The 14,119-nt window shown below is 34.5% G+C and overlaps 1 long non-coding RNA gene across 1 annotated transcript in view; it reads left to right on the top strand.

Annotated features, from left to right (window-relative positions):
- The first annotated feature begins 10,579 nt into the window (after window positions 1–10,579).
- LOC144223134 (uncharacterized) overlaps window positions 10,580–14,119 on the top strand; it is a 5,744-nt gene continuing 2,204 nt past the window's right edge. The window contains exon 1 of the long non-coding RNA XR_013332582.1: window positions 10,580–10,691. This is a non-coding gene — a long non-coding RNA (uncharacterized LOC144223134). The remainder of the gene's footprint in view (window positions 10,692–14,119) is intronic.

Here is a 14,119-nt window from a genome sequence, read left to right as displayed (position 1 = left end):
CCAAGAGAAGGAGATACTGGTTTCGGGAGATGAGTGAGGCCCAGCCAAGTGGACAAGGTTGGACAGGATATCATAAATGGCAACAGCAAGAGCATAAGGACAGGAGGGAGAAAGAACATGCCAATTAGGGAACTGAATACAGATCAGGAGAACCAAAAGAAGAGCTGAGTGGAAAATCAAGGACTGAGAGAAGCCTGAAGAAATCAGCTGGGGCCAGAGGCTGAAACAGGTCGTGTTAAGGTGCACGAAAATAATTAAAAGCCACCAGAATTCGAACAGCAGTGATGTGAACAGATTTGCACTTTAGAAAAGCATTTTGGTGGCATGGTGGAAGATGGATTAGAGTAAAATGAAGCTGGAGGCACACAGGCTATTTAGAAAATCATTATAATAGTTCAGATGAGCTAAGGCAGCAGTAGGATAGATAGCAGGGGGGTGATCTGAGGTATTTGGGAACTAATGCTAATAAGATTTGAGAAATAATAGGATGGAGGTGAGTGGGTTGGTGAGGAGAGTTCCTGTAAACATTCTTTCAAGCACATTGAAAATAGCAACCTATTTCATATCACCAAGGGTTCGATTTGTTAGGCACTAATGTTAAATCCATATTACAGATGAGAAAATGGAGACAAATCCAGGCAGGTTAATTTATTGCACTATACTCATCAGAGCACCTTTGTTGCAGGATCTTGTTGCAGATCAGAGTATTCCAATGCATCAAATAAAAGAATCAGAGTCAAACCCAGCATGTGTGTTCTTTCAAGTACACACTTGGATTCAGCAATTGGAAACATGAAATAAAGGATGAGGGTCGTATTTCATATAAGCCCTGTTGCACTAACTAGAGGGTGAGAGAAACAATACTACAGAGGAAAAAAGACTCGGATACAGATGGCAAGTGAGTCCATGCCTACATTATCTATGTCCCTTTAATACTATACATACCACTGCCATGTGTTTACTGCAGGGGATGGCCTTGGAATGCAGTTACTTATAACAAAGGTTCTCAAAGATAAGATCAAAGAGATTGAGTACAAGCAATATTCAAAGCACAGTGGCTAATTTTTTTTTTTTTAATTGAAAGCATTCAAGTTTTAAAAAGTGTAAGTTTTAAGTAAACTTTTTTGGGGGCAGGTCTTGTCTCCATGTTCTCATCTATAATGTGGTCATAACAAACCAACAAACCTAACTTGTAGAAGTCTTCCGCTACTTAAGTAGGTTGATATTTTCAATCTGCTCAAAAAATATTTTCTAGACTTACCCTTCCCCTCCTCCAAAATCTATCTTATCACTCTCCAAGGTTTAAATATGGGATATAAAAAAAAAATCCACCCTGGACAGATAATAGTAAAAATAACAATTATTATAGTTTAGAAAAACTGAGGGGAAAAGATATATTACAAACAGATAGCAATTGGACTAAAAGTAGAACTTGTCATTACCCCTAGGAGACGTCACCAAAGTATGTGGATAATAATGTCAGATTGATTGGCGAATAATTCCTCAGTCTAGAATTTTATGCCCAGCATAATGGACAATTGAGCAAAACAGCTATATTTTCTCTTACATAAATGCTGAGTTAACTACAGCAAGTCTTCCCAGAAAGCTCAAGTAAAGGATAGAACTTCAGCAAGAGTAGAAGTAGGATGATGGATAAGACATATTAGTAAGTAGTTGAATTATCAAATATAAAAAATTAGTAATGACTACTTGGTATCTCTTGAAGGCAACACTAGAATTCTAAATAATAAATAATAACAATGTTTGAGAGGTTATTTTCAGTCTGTAATTAAAATAGAAAATTTCCTTGTCATATTCTGAAGAAAAACCAATGAATAATTTATATTTTAACAAAGATTATATATATGCATAGATATGATTAAACAATTCAAAGAACAAAAAAATAATCCAAACCAGAAGAGTAAATGAAAAAAACATCAATAAAGAAAATTCTGAAAATCAAACAAAACCTGGGAGGAGAATAAAAAGGTGACAAAGAAACATATTATAAACAGAAACCACATTGAGACATCTGGGTGGCTCAGTCGGTTAAGCATCAGACTCTTGATTTCAGCTCTGATCATGATCTCACGGTGTGTGAGATCGAGCCCCACGTTGTGCTCTGTGTTGACAGCATGGGACCTGCTTGGGTTCTTGCTCTCCTCTTTCTCTCCCCCACTCATGTTCTCTCTTTCTTTCTCTCTCTAAGCAAATAAACTTAAAAAAAAAAAAAAAGGGAAAACACGAAGAATGGTGGAAACAGGATCAAATATCAAATATATCAACAAGCATAATAATTACAAACAGATTAAGCTTTCTTATCAATATTGGAAAATATAATATAGATTTTTAAACCCATTATGCTGCTTGTAAAAAATAAATTCAAGCAAAGTGATACAGAATTATTTAAAAAATGAGAGAGAAAATGAGAGAAAAAGATAATATGGAAGGCAAAACCATACAAAGAAATGCTTTATGATATAGTAATATTAAGCTCATATAGCATTATGTCATATAGCAAAGAGTAGCCAAAGAAGAGAAGTAATAAAGCAATAAAAGGAATAGCCCTAACAATACAAAACAATCAGAAAACGGTATATTCCTAAAATAATTATGTTAAAATATATAAAACAAAATCTAACATAATTAGGAAAATACTAATATTAAAATACTGAATATTTTAATACATATCAGACCAAGGAGACAGAAAAGGTCAACATGTAAACGATTGTAATAAGCATATTGAGAAGTTTGAATATATCTACATAAGTCTATATCTATTTCTACTTCATTTATAACTATGCATAAAACTCTATGCTGAAAAATAGAGTTTTCCAAATATACATGGAACATTTATTTTTCAAAAACCTGACTATGTTCTAGTGATTAAAAAAAAGTAGTCTCCATATATTTTAAAGAGTCATTGCCATATCAGCCATATTTTCTACTAGCATTTCAATAAATTTGGTCAGTAACAATGTAAAATTAAATAATAAAGAGTTTGGATTTTTTTTACAGTGTATATACTTTTAAAAAGTAAAATAAGAATAAAATAATATTTATAAGTTAATAGCAAATAAACCATTAAACATCAAATTTTATAAGATAAAATAGTATTTAAATTAAAATTTAAATGGAAATATATGGTTCTACATGATCTGTTTTAAAAAATAATTATCTGTATAAGAATAAAAGATTATCTGTTATACAAATAGACTGAAAAATTACAAGTAAACTTGCAAATGATAAGGCCAGAAATGTATCATAGTTAATACAAACAAATAGTAAAAGGGAGAAATAATAATGATTAAAGCATATACCAATAAAAAAGAAAAACAACACAAAAATGTAATAATTAATAAAATTGTAAGTTCCTTAAAGAAGATTAAGAAGTAAATGTATTAAAAACACTAGTGAGACTGTTTAAGAAAATTTGTAGCTCAGCTAAACAAATTTCTGAACAAAAATATATATAACTCCAGAAATTATGTTAATGTTTAAAATACCTTAGTTTAACAATGTGAACAATTTGATACCAACAAATTTGGAGACAAAAAGCAACCTGACAGAATTATGTAAACTACAAAAATAAATCAAAGAGATAAAGTAAACAGAAACTATGTATTGAAGAAACTGAAATAATAATCACTCCTTTCTCTTTTTCTTTCTGCCCAATTTTATACACATCATCCTAGGGAGACTTGGAAGAATATGTAATCCTTGTCTTAGACAAAGAAGAAAAAAATAGCAAGTTTATTTTATAAATCTAGGATAAATTTTATTTAAGAAAATATTTAAGAGAATATAATGATTGACCAATGTCACTCGTGAACACGAATGTAAACTTTTTAAAAAATCTTCGAAACTATATTTAGCACCACACACACACAAAAATGAACTAGGGTTTATACCACAATGCAAGGATGGTTTAATGTCAGAAAATAAATGTTCCTGAACAGATTAAAGAACAATGATATGATGACATTTTAAGTAGATACAGAGAAGAACTGAATAAAGTACTTATAGATGATAAACAAAAGATTACAGCAAAATAGAATGGAAGAGCATGTCCTTAACCTGATGAAGGATATCTAATGATATGGTACAGCAAGAACACTGTAAGATGACATTTAAGTTATTTAAGATGACTTAAAACCTAATGGTAAAGCTTTGTTATCTGTGAAGTACAAGAGATTCTCCAATCAATCTGTTAAGAATTAATGAGAGGGTTCAGTAGCATACTATATATACCAGACCTATCTTCTGAAATCTAACATTTCTTTACAGCCTTCCATATGAACACTAATAAATCTAAAATTAATAACAAAAGACACCATTAAAATGACAAAGAAATGAAAAGTCATTTTCATATAAATCTGACAAAAGATGTGATAAAAGTCCTAAGAAATTAAGGGAAAAGTTACAAAAGTTGTGAAGAACATAAAATAAAGATACATTAACTAGAGATGTATGAAAATTGCATAAACTTGATAATTTTTAGCTAAAATTTCACATAAATTCAATACAAGTACAAAGAGCATTGCACAGAGTATTTCAAAGAACTTGACCCATGAATGATCTGCAAAATTAAAGGACAAAGAATATTCTAAAAGGAAAGTAGATAAGGAGGTAGAACAAGAACTTGTCATATTACTCACCAAGATTTATTGAAACACTGTTGTGGTGGAGCAGTGCAGACATATTGCAGCACTGGAAGAAAATGGAAAAACCAAATTAGACTTACCCATATTTGAAAACTTGAAGAGTGACAAAAGAGGTATTAAAAAACCAGTGGGAGACACTGTAACAAACATTGCTTGAAAAATAGCTGTTCACAGGGAAAATAAGATAGATAATATAGATGCCTAAATTAGAAAGAAGACAGAGATTAGTTTCAGATGAAAAAGAACCTATATCTGAGAAGCTGAGCTTGGGAACTTTTAGAAGATATAGGAAAATACCTTTATTATACTAAAAATTTCAAGAACCCGAAAATACATCTGTAAATGTATAAAATTCAGCTTTGTATGGTAAAAGATATTTCAATGAAATAAAAAGAAAAGCCACATTATTAGGAAAAATATTGACAGTGAATATATATATGACAATAGACTACTGTGCATAAATATATAATTTATACCTGCAAGCCAATCAGAAGAAAAGAAGAAGAAAAATTGTACAATAAAAAAATGGAGGGGTGCCTGGGTGACTCAGGTCACGATCTTGCAGTTTGTGGGTTTGAGCCCATGTCAGAGACTGTGCTGATAATGCGGAGCCTGCTCGGAATCCTCTCTTTTCCTCTCTCTACCCCTCCCTTGCTTAGGCTCCCTTTCTATCTAAGAATAAATAAATTGAAAAGAAATTGAAGAGAATCTAAACAAACAGTTCCACAAAGAGCAAAATACAAGTGTCTTACATGAAGACCTGCTGAATCTCACTACTTACCAGAAAAAAATGTCAATTAAAACAATGTGATATTTGACAGCCATTATATTGATAAAATACAAAAATCCAAGTGTTTGGATAGATGAGGGCAAATGTGAATTCTTACATAGCCAAATAGGTGTGTATACTTGCAAAGCTGTCTTGGATACCCATTTAGCAATATGTACAAAATTGTAATCTACCCAGTTGCCAATCACTCAAGGAAAATGGACGCAGCACTATTAATCTTACAATGGAACAGTTTCCAACAGTTAAAAAGAATCAACTAAATAAAATTCTAAGTGAAAATGAAATTGCAAAAAAACATGTAAAAGATTTCTACAATTTATTTTGAAATGAATTTAAAAATTAATGTGGATTAATGGATGTATAGAAACATGAATTCATGGAGGGAGGGATGAATGATAAAGGAAAAAATTGTTAATGATGAAATCTAGGTGGTAGTTGTGTAGGTATTGGCTGTAAAATTGTTTCGACTCTGCTGTATGCTTGAAATTTTTCATAGTAAATTGCTGAAAAGAAGAACATGTTCAACATGATAATATTCAAAAATTATATTAATGTCCATAGAGAAACACATAAATAATACAATTATAATAACATCGGCGGAAATGACACACACCAACTTCAAGATGGTTATTAGCTAGGGAGTGAGGAAGGGAAAGGACGGGAAGGTGAGTCACACATCCTTGCATTAAAGAAAGAGAGAGAGAGAAAAATCTGAAACAAATACAGGAAAATATTTGCACCATTAACATTATCTTAAAGGATAATATGGGCTAAAAGAGCCAGATAAAAATAACATTTCTACGGGGTAAATCCTGCTGTGTAAGTTTTTAAATATAACACAATCCTGTATTTTGCATGTGGATATAAGCATATGTAATAAAAGTATAATAACACAATTATGAAGATGCTAATTGGATTAAAAAATATTGCTTACCCCAGGGAAAGGGAAGAGCAAAATGGGTTAGGGAGTGGTAAAGGTCATTTCAATTGAATTTGCAGCACTACGGTCCTCAAAAACAATTTCACTTTTGACAAATCTGGATAATAGAACACAGTTTCTCATGTTTTAAAATTTTCATGACACATAATAAAAAAGGAACCATAAATCTGTAGAGTATAAAAGAATGACCCTACTTCTCAAGCGGAAACAGCAACACAAAAGATTCCCATAATACATGCATTTTGCTAGCACATTTCAAGAAGTCTTTTTCCAATTAGTCCATAATAGCTTATATCATTGATTATAATGATTTTTTAAATTATATTCATTGGTTACTGTACATATGACAGTCCTACTCTGCTTTGTGGCCATTATTTTATATATATCTTCCATTGCATCCCCAAACCGTAAAGTTTAAAGAGTTCTTACTGATTAGATACAACCATATAACCAAACTGAAGGTTCACCAGCATTATTCTGAATAGTTTTCATTCCCTTTTGTTAAGGAAGGGAGATCACAAGAACTGACTCAGAAACTTCTTGGGGAATTTGCGTGTCCAAAAGGACTCTTTAATTCAGCATCTAGCAATGCACAATTGATTAAGACAAGGGCATCTTAATTAGATCAAAAGCAGGAGGTCTACAATGGTTACAGTTAAACTCTTTCAGGTCCTTATTTGACTTTACCAGGTAAGAAAGTCAACACTGAAGTATGGGCATCCAGAATGACTTGAACAATGCAAAAGATTCTGGAACCGTGATAGGACTCTTAGAGACAGTAACTAGAGAACTACAAAGGGACACTGGACTCGTCATGAGACGAGAGTGTCTAACAGTTAGATTTCTATTTCTTTCAGATGAGGCACTGGACTGAACTCCCTCAATGGGGCCAAGTGTTCCGTGGCTGAACTGTGTACAGATATATGAGAGACAAGAGCCTTCAAAGGATCATTAAGGCAGATGTCTACTTATTTCCTTTATCCTTCTTTCCCTTCCATAGTACTATATAATTTTTTCCTGCTGTAGGAGCACATTCACAGCCATGACAAAGCCCTCCTTTAAATCCATCCATCAATTTGAAGTGGTTTCTACTTTATAATTTCAATCCATCCTACTTCCATCTCCTTAGAGGAAAAGTACAATGGAAGTGTGAAGTGCTAATAACATATACATCCTCAACTCTTCCACAGGGGTATTGTAAAGACTAATGAGTTATTGTTTGAAAAGACCTTTGTGGCTTTCTGATGAAAGGTGGAATATACATACATTTTTGAATGTTTTATTTTGTTGTCATTGTTGGTGTTATAATTACAATAGTTGATAGTCTGTGAGGCATACTGCCAACCAAGCATCTCCTTCTCTCTCCTTCCTTGTTTATGCTTGAAAAGTAGGCCTGCAGTGCTCAATAGGTCTTGGTTTTGTTAATCACTTTTTACTGTGTTGACAGACACTGTGGACCAAACTCTGGATTATTTAGTTTGCTGAAAGGCCCGACTCAACATTTCGGAAAACTCTCTCACCTTTATAACATTCCTCTTTCCCCTTCTCCATCCTTGAAGAGTATCTCCTCATGTGTGCTACACTTTCTATTTTGAGAGTTTGTCTAATCTACTACATTTCACTGGGGAGGTCTGGAAAGCCCTGTTGAGTCGCAGAGGAAGGTGTATTCTGTCCCGTTATAAAATGGAGGCTAGTTATCTTTACAGATCTGTAACGTATACATGAGCTCAAAAGCATCACTCAGGGATAATTGTGCATAGGTCTTTGTTAATGTGCAAGCCAATTCCTCTAGCTCCTCTTTGACCCTGGGTTCTGGGGGGGGCTGTTTTGCATTTATTGAACAGTACACCTTTTCCCTGATGCCTGCCTCTCTCTTGTTATGTATGGGCTGTCTCTGTCTAAAATCCCTTATGCTGATTTTCCAGACACGTTTATTTATGTTCACTCACTAATTGAAAATCTCATATTTGAAGTTATTATTCTGATTGATGTCTGTCATTTTGATCAAGCAGTAGCTCACAGATGCTTTGTTAGAACAATTTTACAAGTGAGTTTATCATCATGCCTTTCTCTCTTGACCTTCTCTATGGCTGGTAGCAAAAAAATTCAGTGGAGGCTCAGAAAGAGGAGATGTTTGGCAAGCCTCCCGAATTCAAGTTTCATTGTGTCTTTACTACTGAAAACAATTCTATTTTAGACGTGGTTGACAATAATGGAGGGGAAGCATAGCTGTCAAATTCAGTGCAAGGGAACAAAAACAAGTGGAATGGTGACCTCTCCCATCACTTAGAACTACCTCTCTCGGTCCCCAAGCAGAGCCCAGCTTCTCACTGTCCTACACAGATAATAGTCTGGGGTTGAAGTGGGGGGACAAGTTTAATTGTACCTGCTATTTAAAGATGCATTGTGGTGCACTCTTATTTAAAGTGCCCTGAGAAGTCTGTCCATCCTCATTCAACAGAGGCCACCCCATACCTTGATACCACAGTGTTTGGTGGTGTGGCATTAGGAGCTGATGGTGTTGAATGGAATGATAAAGATATTTACAGCTAGGTCTTGTTTCCATCTTTAGTGGTTCTAGGACAAGAACAAACCGTTTTCTCTCTCTGAGTCTTAGTTTTTTCCTTGGCAAAGTGAAGATTCTCATGTGCTGTTTATTTCTAGGTTAAAGATTAAATCACTTAGAACTTTATCATTTAAAAATTACAGGAAAATGGGTTGTTTTTTATCGCTGTTTAAACCCTTTAAAATAAAATATTACTATTACTATGTGGGATAATCTTCAAAATGGATTTTAGATTATTTAAAAATGAAAACACTGAAAAATGTTTGATTGCTTTTCGTGATAGGTGAAGCTCAGAGAAGTTTGAGATTCTGAGTTACTTCAGATGGGAGGGCCCCACAAGGCGTAACGGGACTCACAAGAAAGAGAAAGCAACCTTTGAAGCACTTTGCACATTTGCTAAGTCCTATCAACTTATTTGCTTTGTTAGAAAAAGTGTTTCCCAAAGTTATGTAGGTTGCTCCACAACCAAATATATTCACTTTCAAATAAATCTAGTTAAAACTGCAATGATATTCCTGCTTTGAAGATTAATAATACCCATTCACATTGTTAAGTTCATTCTATCAAGAAGCTTATTTCAATGTATTTCATTCAAATTTCTCAAATGTATTTGAATCACAACTTTTTATTTATCACAAAGCTTCAGATCCCAAGAAACTACTACTTTCTGAAAGAGTTTTAAAAACCCTGCATTAGACCATCGGCCTCCTGTGATTAGGTACTTTTGTCTATAGAATCATGAACCATTAGTGTTGGAAGGACTTTGAGCTCATTTAATCCAACCCTGCATCTAATTGCATGGATTTTTTTCTGTAGGAGGAATTCTTCTTAACACATGAGCACTCAGACTTTGCTTAAGTATCTTCAAAAATCCTACCTCCTGAGGCCAAAAAGACTAATAGAGGAAAGCTTTAATTTTTGGAAAATGATTCAGATTGAGTAAAAATGTTAGTTTCTGATCACTTCAAATCAATGGCTAAAATTTCTCTTAGGATTCTGCTTTCCATTCTTTTACTAATTTTTTTAAATTATTGGAAGTCTTTTTTTTTTTTTTTTTAACACTCTTCCAGATACTGGAGATATTTCAATGAATAAAACTGACAAAGACCCTGCTCTCAACTGAACTTACATTCTTTGTGTGGAAACAAACAAGTCAAGGTCATTAGTACATAATATAGCACCAGGAGGTGATGCATGGTGTGGAGAATAAGCAATATTATAAATAGAAAAGGGGAGATGGAGTATGGTCAGGGAGGTCCTCTCTGAGCAGGAGAGAGTTGTACAGACACCTGAAGAAAGGGAGAGGAAAGCTAGTGTTGCAGTAGGAATGGAGAGAGTGGTCTCAACAGCATGAATAAACTGGAGGAGTTGGAGGGGTGGCAGAAAGGTGCTTAGTGAAAAATGACAAGAGAGGGGCGCCTGGGTGGCTTGGTCGGTTGAGCGTCCGACTTTCGCTCAGGTCATGATCTCGCGGTTCGTGGGTTCGAGCCCCACGTCGGGCTCCGTGCTGACTGCCAGCTCAGAGCCTGGAGCCTGCTTCAGATTCTGTATCCCCCTCTCTCTCTGACCCTACCCTGCTCACGCTGTCTCTCTCTCTCTCCTAGAAATAAATAAAAATATATAAAAAAAAAAGAAAAGAAAAGAAAAGAAAAAAATGACAAGAGAGACGTGAGATTGGACCAGATGGCAGGAGTATGGATACCAGGGTAAGGCCTGTGGATTGTGTTCAAGGTGGGTTGAAAGCCACTGCTAGATCCAGAACAAACTGATGGTATTATTAGCATTAAGTTTTCAAAGGGCTCATTCTGGTTGCCCTGTGGAGAATAGACCATAAAGGCAAAAGCAGAAGCAGGTAAATAAGAGACCATTGTCGTGGGTGAATATGCCCCAGACTCCTCATCTTTGTGGATCTACTGGCCAACCTCCAGGCCCATGTTCCTCTGTACATCCTCTTACTGTAACCCCAGTAATTTCCAGAGGACTCAGTCACTTATAAGCCTATCTCTACCACTACTGATAGACCATCAGCTCTGTCCAGACAAAGACCATGACTTACTTTTCTTCTTGTCCCTAGAACCAACTAGAATGTTGGGCATATGCATACTTAAATCAAGTCAGGCAGATTTCTCTGCAAGTGTCAGCCTTAAAGGCCTGCATTTGAAGGCAGTTATGTAAATTTCTTTATCTAAAAAGTCACCTCAATTTTGTCTCCCCTTTCCACATCTGTTTTCCCATTTTCACAAACCAGGGAAAGTGTACCTTCTCTTATGAGGCCATTCGTAACTTTACCTGTGTTTCCAAAGCATTTCCCTACTTTGTTTATGGTTTGTCTTATCAGTAATTACTATTCTTTTACTGGTCTTCTCTAAGGTTTGTGGTCATAGAAAAGACATTTATGCATCACTTTACCCCCAGACCATAGTGACTATCTCAAATAAGTAATTAAGCACTATTTATAAGGAAAGGAATTTGAGAAATTAAGCATTATGCACAAGTTCAAGTTAGGGTTCTTTAATAAATAATTCTCTTCTATTTTTTGAAGGTCAAATAATACTGCAGTGTTTCACAATAACTGAAAGGACTTGTATTCTGAAAAAAAAATGAGGGCACATGGTCGAACTACATAGATGAGAAGGCAAAAGTATAACAAAGGCTTCTTAGTATAACTCAGGTGTTTGGGGCATATGAAGAGATGAAGAGAGGAAACACACTGTGTGATATTTCATAAATTTGATATAGCTTGGGAAAAAACACTTCCAAATATAGACATATTGGTCTTAAAGCAGTATCCCTTTTCGTGGTTTCATTTTCCACATTTTTTGTTACCCACTGTCATCTGTGATCTGGAAGCAGATAATCTTCTTTGTGACATTACATCAGAAAGTCAATAGTAATCTAACACTAGGTCACAATGCCTACGTCATGCACCTTATTTCATCTCATCACTAGGCATTTTATCATCACACATCATCACAAGAAGGGTGAGTACAGTATAATAAGATATTTTGGGAGAGAGAGAAACCACATTCACATTATTTTTATTGCACTATATTGTTACAATTGTTCTATTTTATTATTGTTGTTAATTTCTTACTGTGAATCATTTATAAATTAAACTTTATCATAAGTATATGTATAGGAATAAAATACTCTGTATACGATTCAGTACCACCCACGGTTTCAGGTATCTACTGGTGATCTTGGAACATATTCCCCATGGATGTAGGGAAATATACTTACTGGAGAATGGATATAGTTCCAGAATCAGAATTATTTGATTCAGATAAGGGGAAGTGTGATAAGTGAGGTCCAAAGTAAGATCAGAGGTTACAAATGGTATTTCACATTTTGAGAACCTTAAATCAGAATTATTAAAAATCAGTAAAAACAAACAGGCAAAAAACTTCTTAAAACATGGGTTCAAAAGTCAGAGGATTTTTATTCAATAACTTAACTTTATGAAATCTTGGAGATTGTTTAAAAACTAAAAGTTTGTATAGGAAAGGTATTGCATAAGAAAAATTAATATGAAACAAAACACTTATCAATAATATTTATAGTTGCATTTAACAAGATTCCAAATCCACTGGCCGACTAGCTCCAATCACTTTTTTTTTTTTTTTAAATTTCTCAGGGTAAAAACCAGCTGAGCTTTTAAGCCAGTCAAGGGAAAGTATATTATTTCCATCCCCTTTTTAAACACTCTATAAAGAACTCTCTCGTTCATAATAGCTTTGTTTACTGCATAGTACAGCATGTTCTAATTATCACCCCTGCCTCACTAACCACACGGCTTATGTTCCCACACTCATCAGTTATTTTTATGCCTCCTGCAGAAATGAAGAGAACATTAATAAGAATAATACTTGGGGAATAACATTTTTGATAACACTAGAAAAAAAAGTGTGGGATAGTACAGGAAATCAGAGCATTTCAGTTACATTGAAATGACCCATTACCAATAGCGTACTTTCTTTTCTGTTTTCATTTGTGTTGCTATCAGTCCTTAATCTGATTCTTTCCCTCTTTTCCTTAATAATTTATTTGATGATTATTCAAATTGCTGTTTATTTTTCCCTGTCACTGAGTTTGCTTCATTCTTTTCCCATCTTTAATTTAGGAGTTCATTCTTCCATCTTTTTTGTACTTTCCACGTTTTGAAATTCTGTCTTACTTCCATTTTCTTTGGCTTTATATTCTTCTCATTTTCTCCTTTGCTCTTTTGGTCTCTCTCCTTTTCCTCTCTCCTTCTATCCTCTACTTATAATAACTTCTCTAATTATGCACAGAAGATACCTTTTTATACCTTTGATTGGCAAGAGTACATATATATTGATATGGGAGTTAATACATTTTCAGCATAAGAAATGGGACCAGTGGGAATCTCACATGGAACATTAAAACATTTTAAAATCACCACATAAGCTGAGTAAGGCTTAAATAATATTTGCATCGCAAAAAGTCTAAATAAAAGAGCAAGGACAACCAAGTAGTAGAAAGAGAAAATAACTATAAAATGATTCTTGCAAAAAATAAAAATAAAAATCTGTTGGCGCAGAGCTGTGAGAATCTTTCCAATCTGTAAAAGGTGGAGTCAATATGCTTTTTTCACACAATCTTTTTTAACATTTAAAAATATTTATGTGAACGAACATTTTTCATGAGACTGAGGAGGCAACAGGTCTCATGTCATTAAGGACGATGTTTGCTGTGCTGTTGATTTCACCATTCAGATTGTAGTTACTATTGGTAGGAATCTTTCTAGACTAGAAACCTTAAATGCATAGGAAAAAAAGCGCGCGTGTGCGCTCACACACACACACACACACACACACACACAAGAGGGAAAGATTGCTAATTAAAAAGGAAAGAAGCGTCAAGGCGAGATACAGCAGACCGTAGATACACACATTTTCGGCGATGACTCAGGAGCACGTTTGGATAGATTACGTCAATGCTTCCCTCAATAGTTGAATATAATCATCCCTGTGAACTGATTGAAGTTTGAAAAAATAGCAACTAAGACTTTTTTCACATGCTTATAATCAGCTCTTGGAAATATTCCACTTTAGATAAAATGGCAGAAATATTTCAGATGAGTACATATGCATTAGTTGCGTTTAGGGCTGAATTCCCCCCCCCCCCCCCGACCCCTTTTT

Source organism: Crocuta crocuta, unplaced genomic scaffold (genome assembly GCF_008692635.1).
Source record: "Crocuta crocuta isolate KB4526 unplaced genomic scaffold, BGI_CrCroc_1.0 scaffold231, whole genome shotgun sequence".
NCBI classification, from domain to species: domain Eukaryota; kingdom Metazoa; phylum Chordata; class Mammalia; order Carnivora; family Hyaenidae; genus Crocuta; species Crocuta crocuta.
The sequence above is the reverse complement of the archived record's forward strand: the minus strand, read 5'-3'. Positions and strand labels throughout refer to the sequence as shown.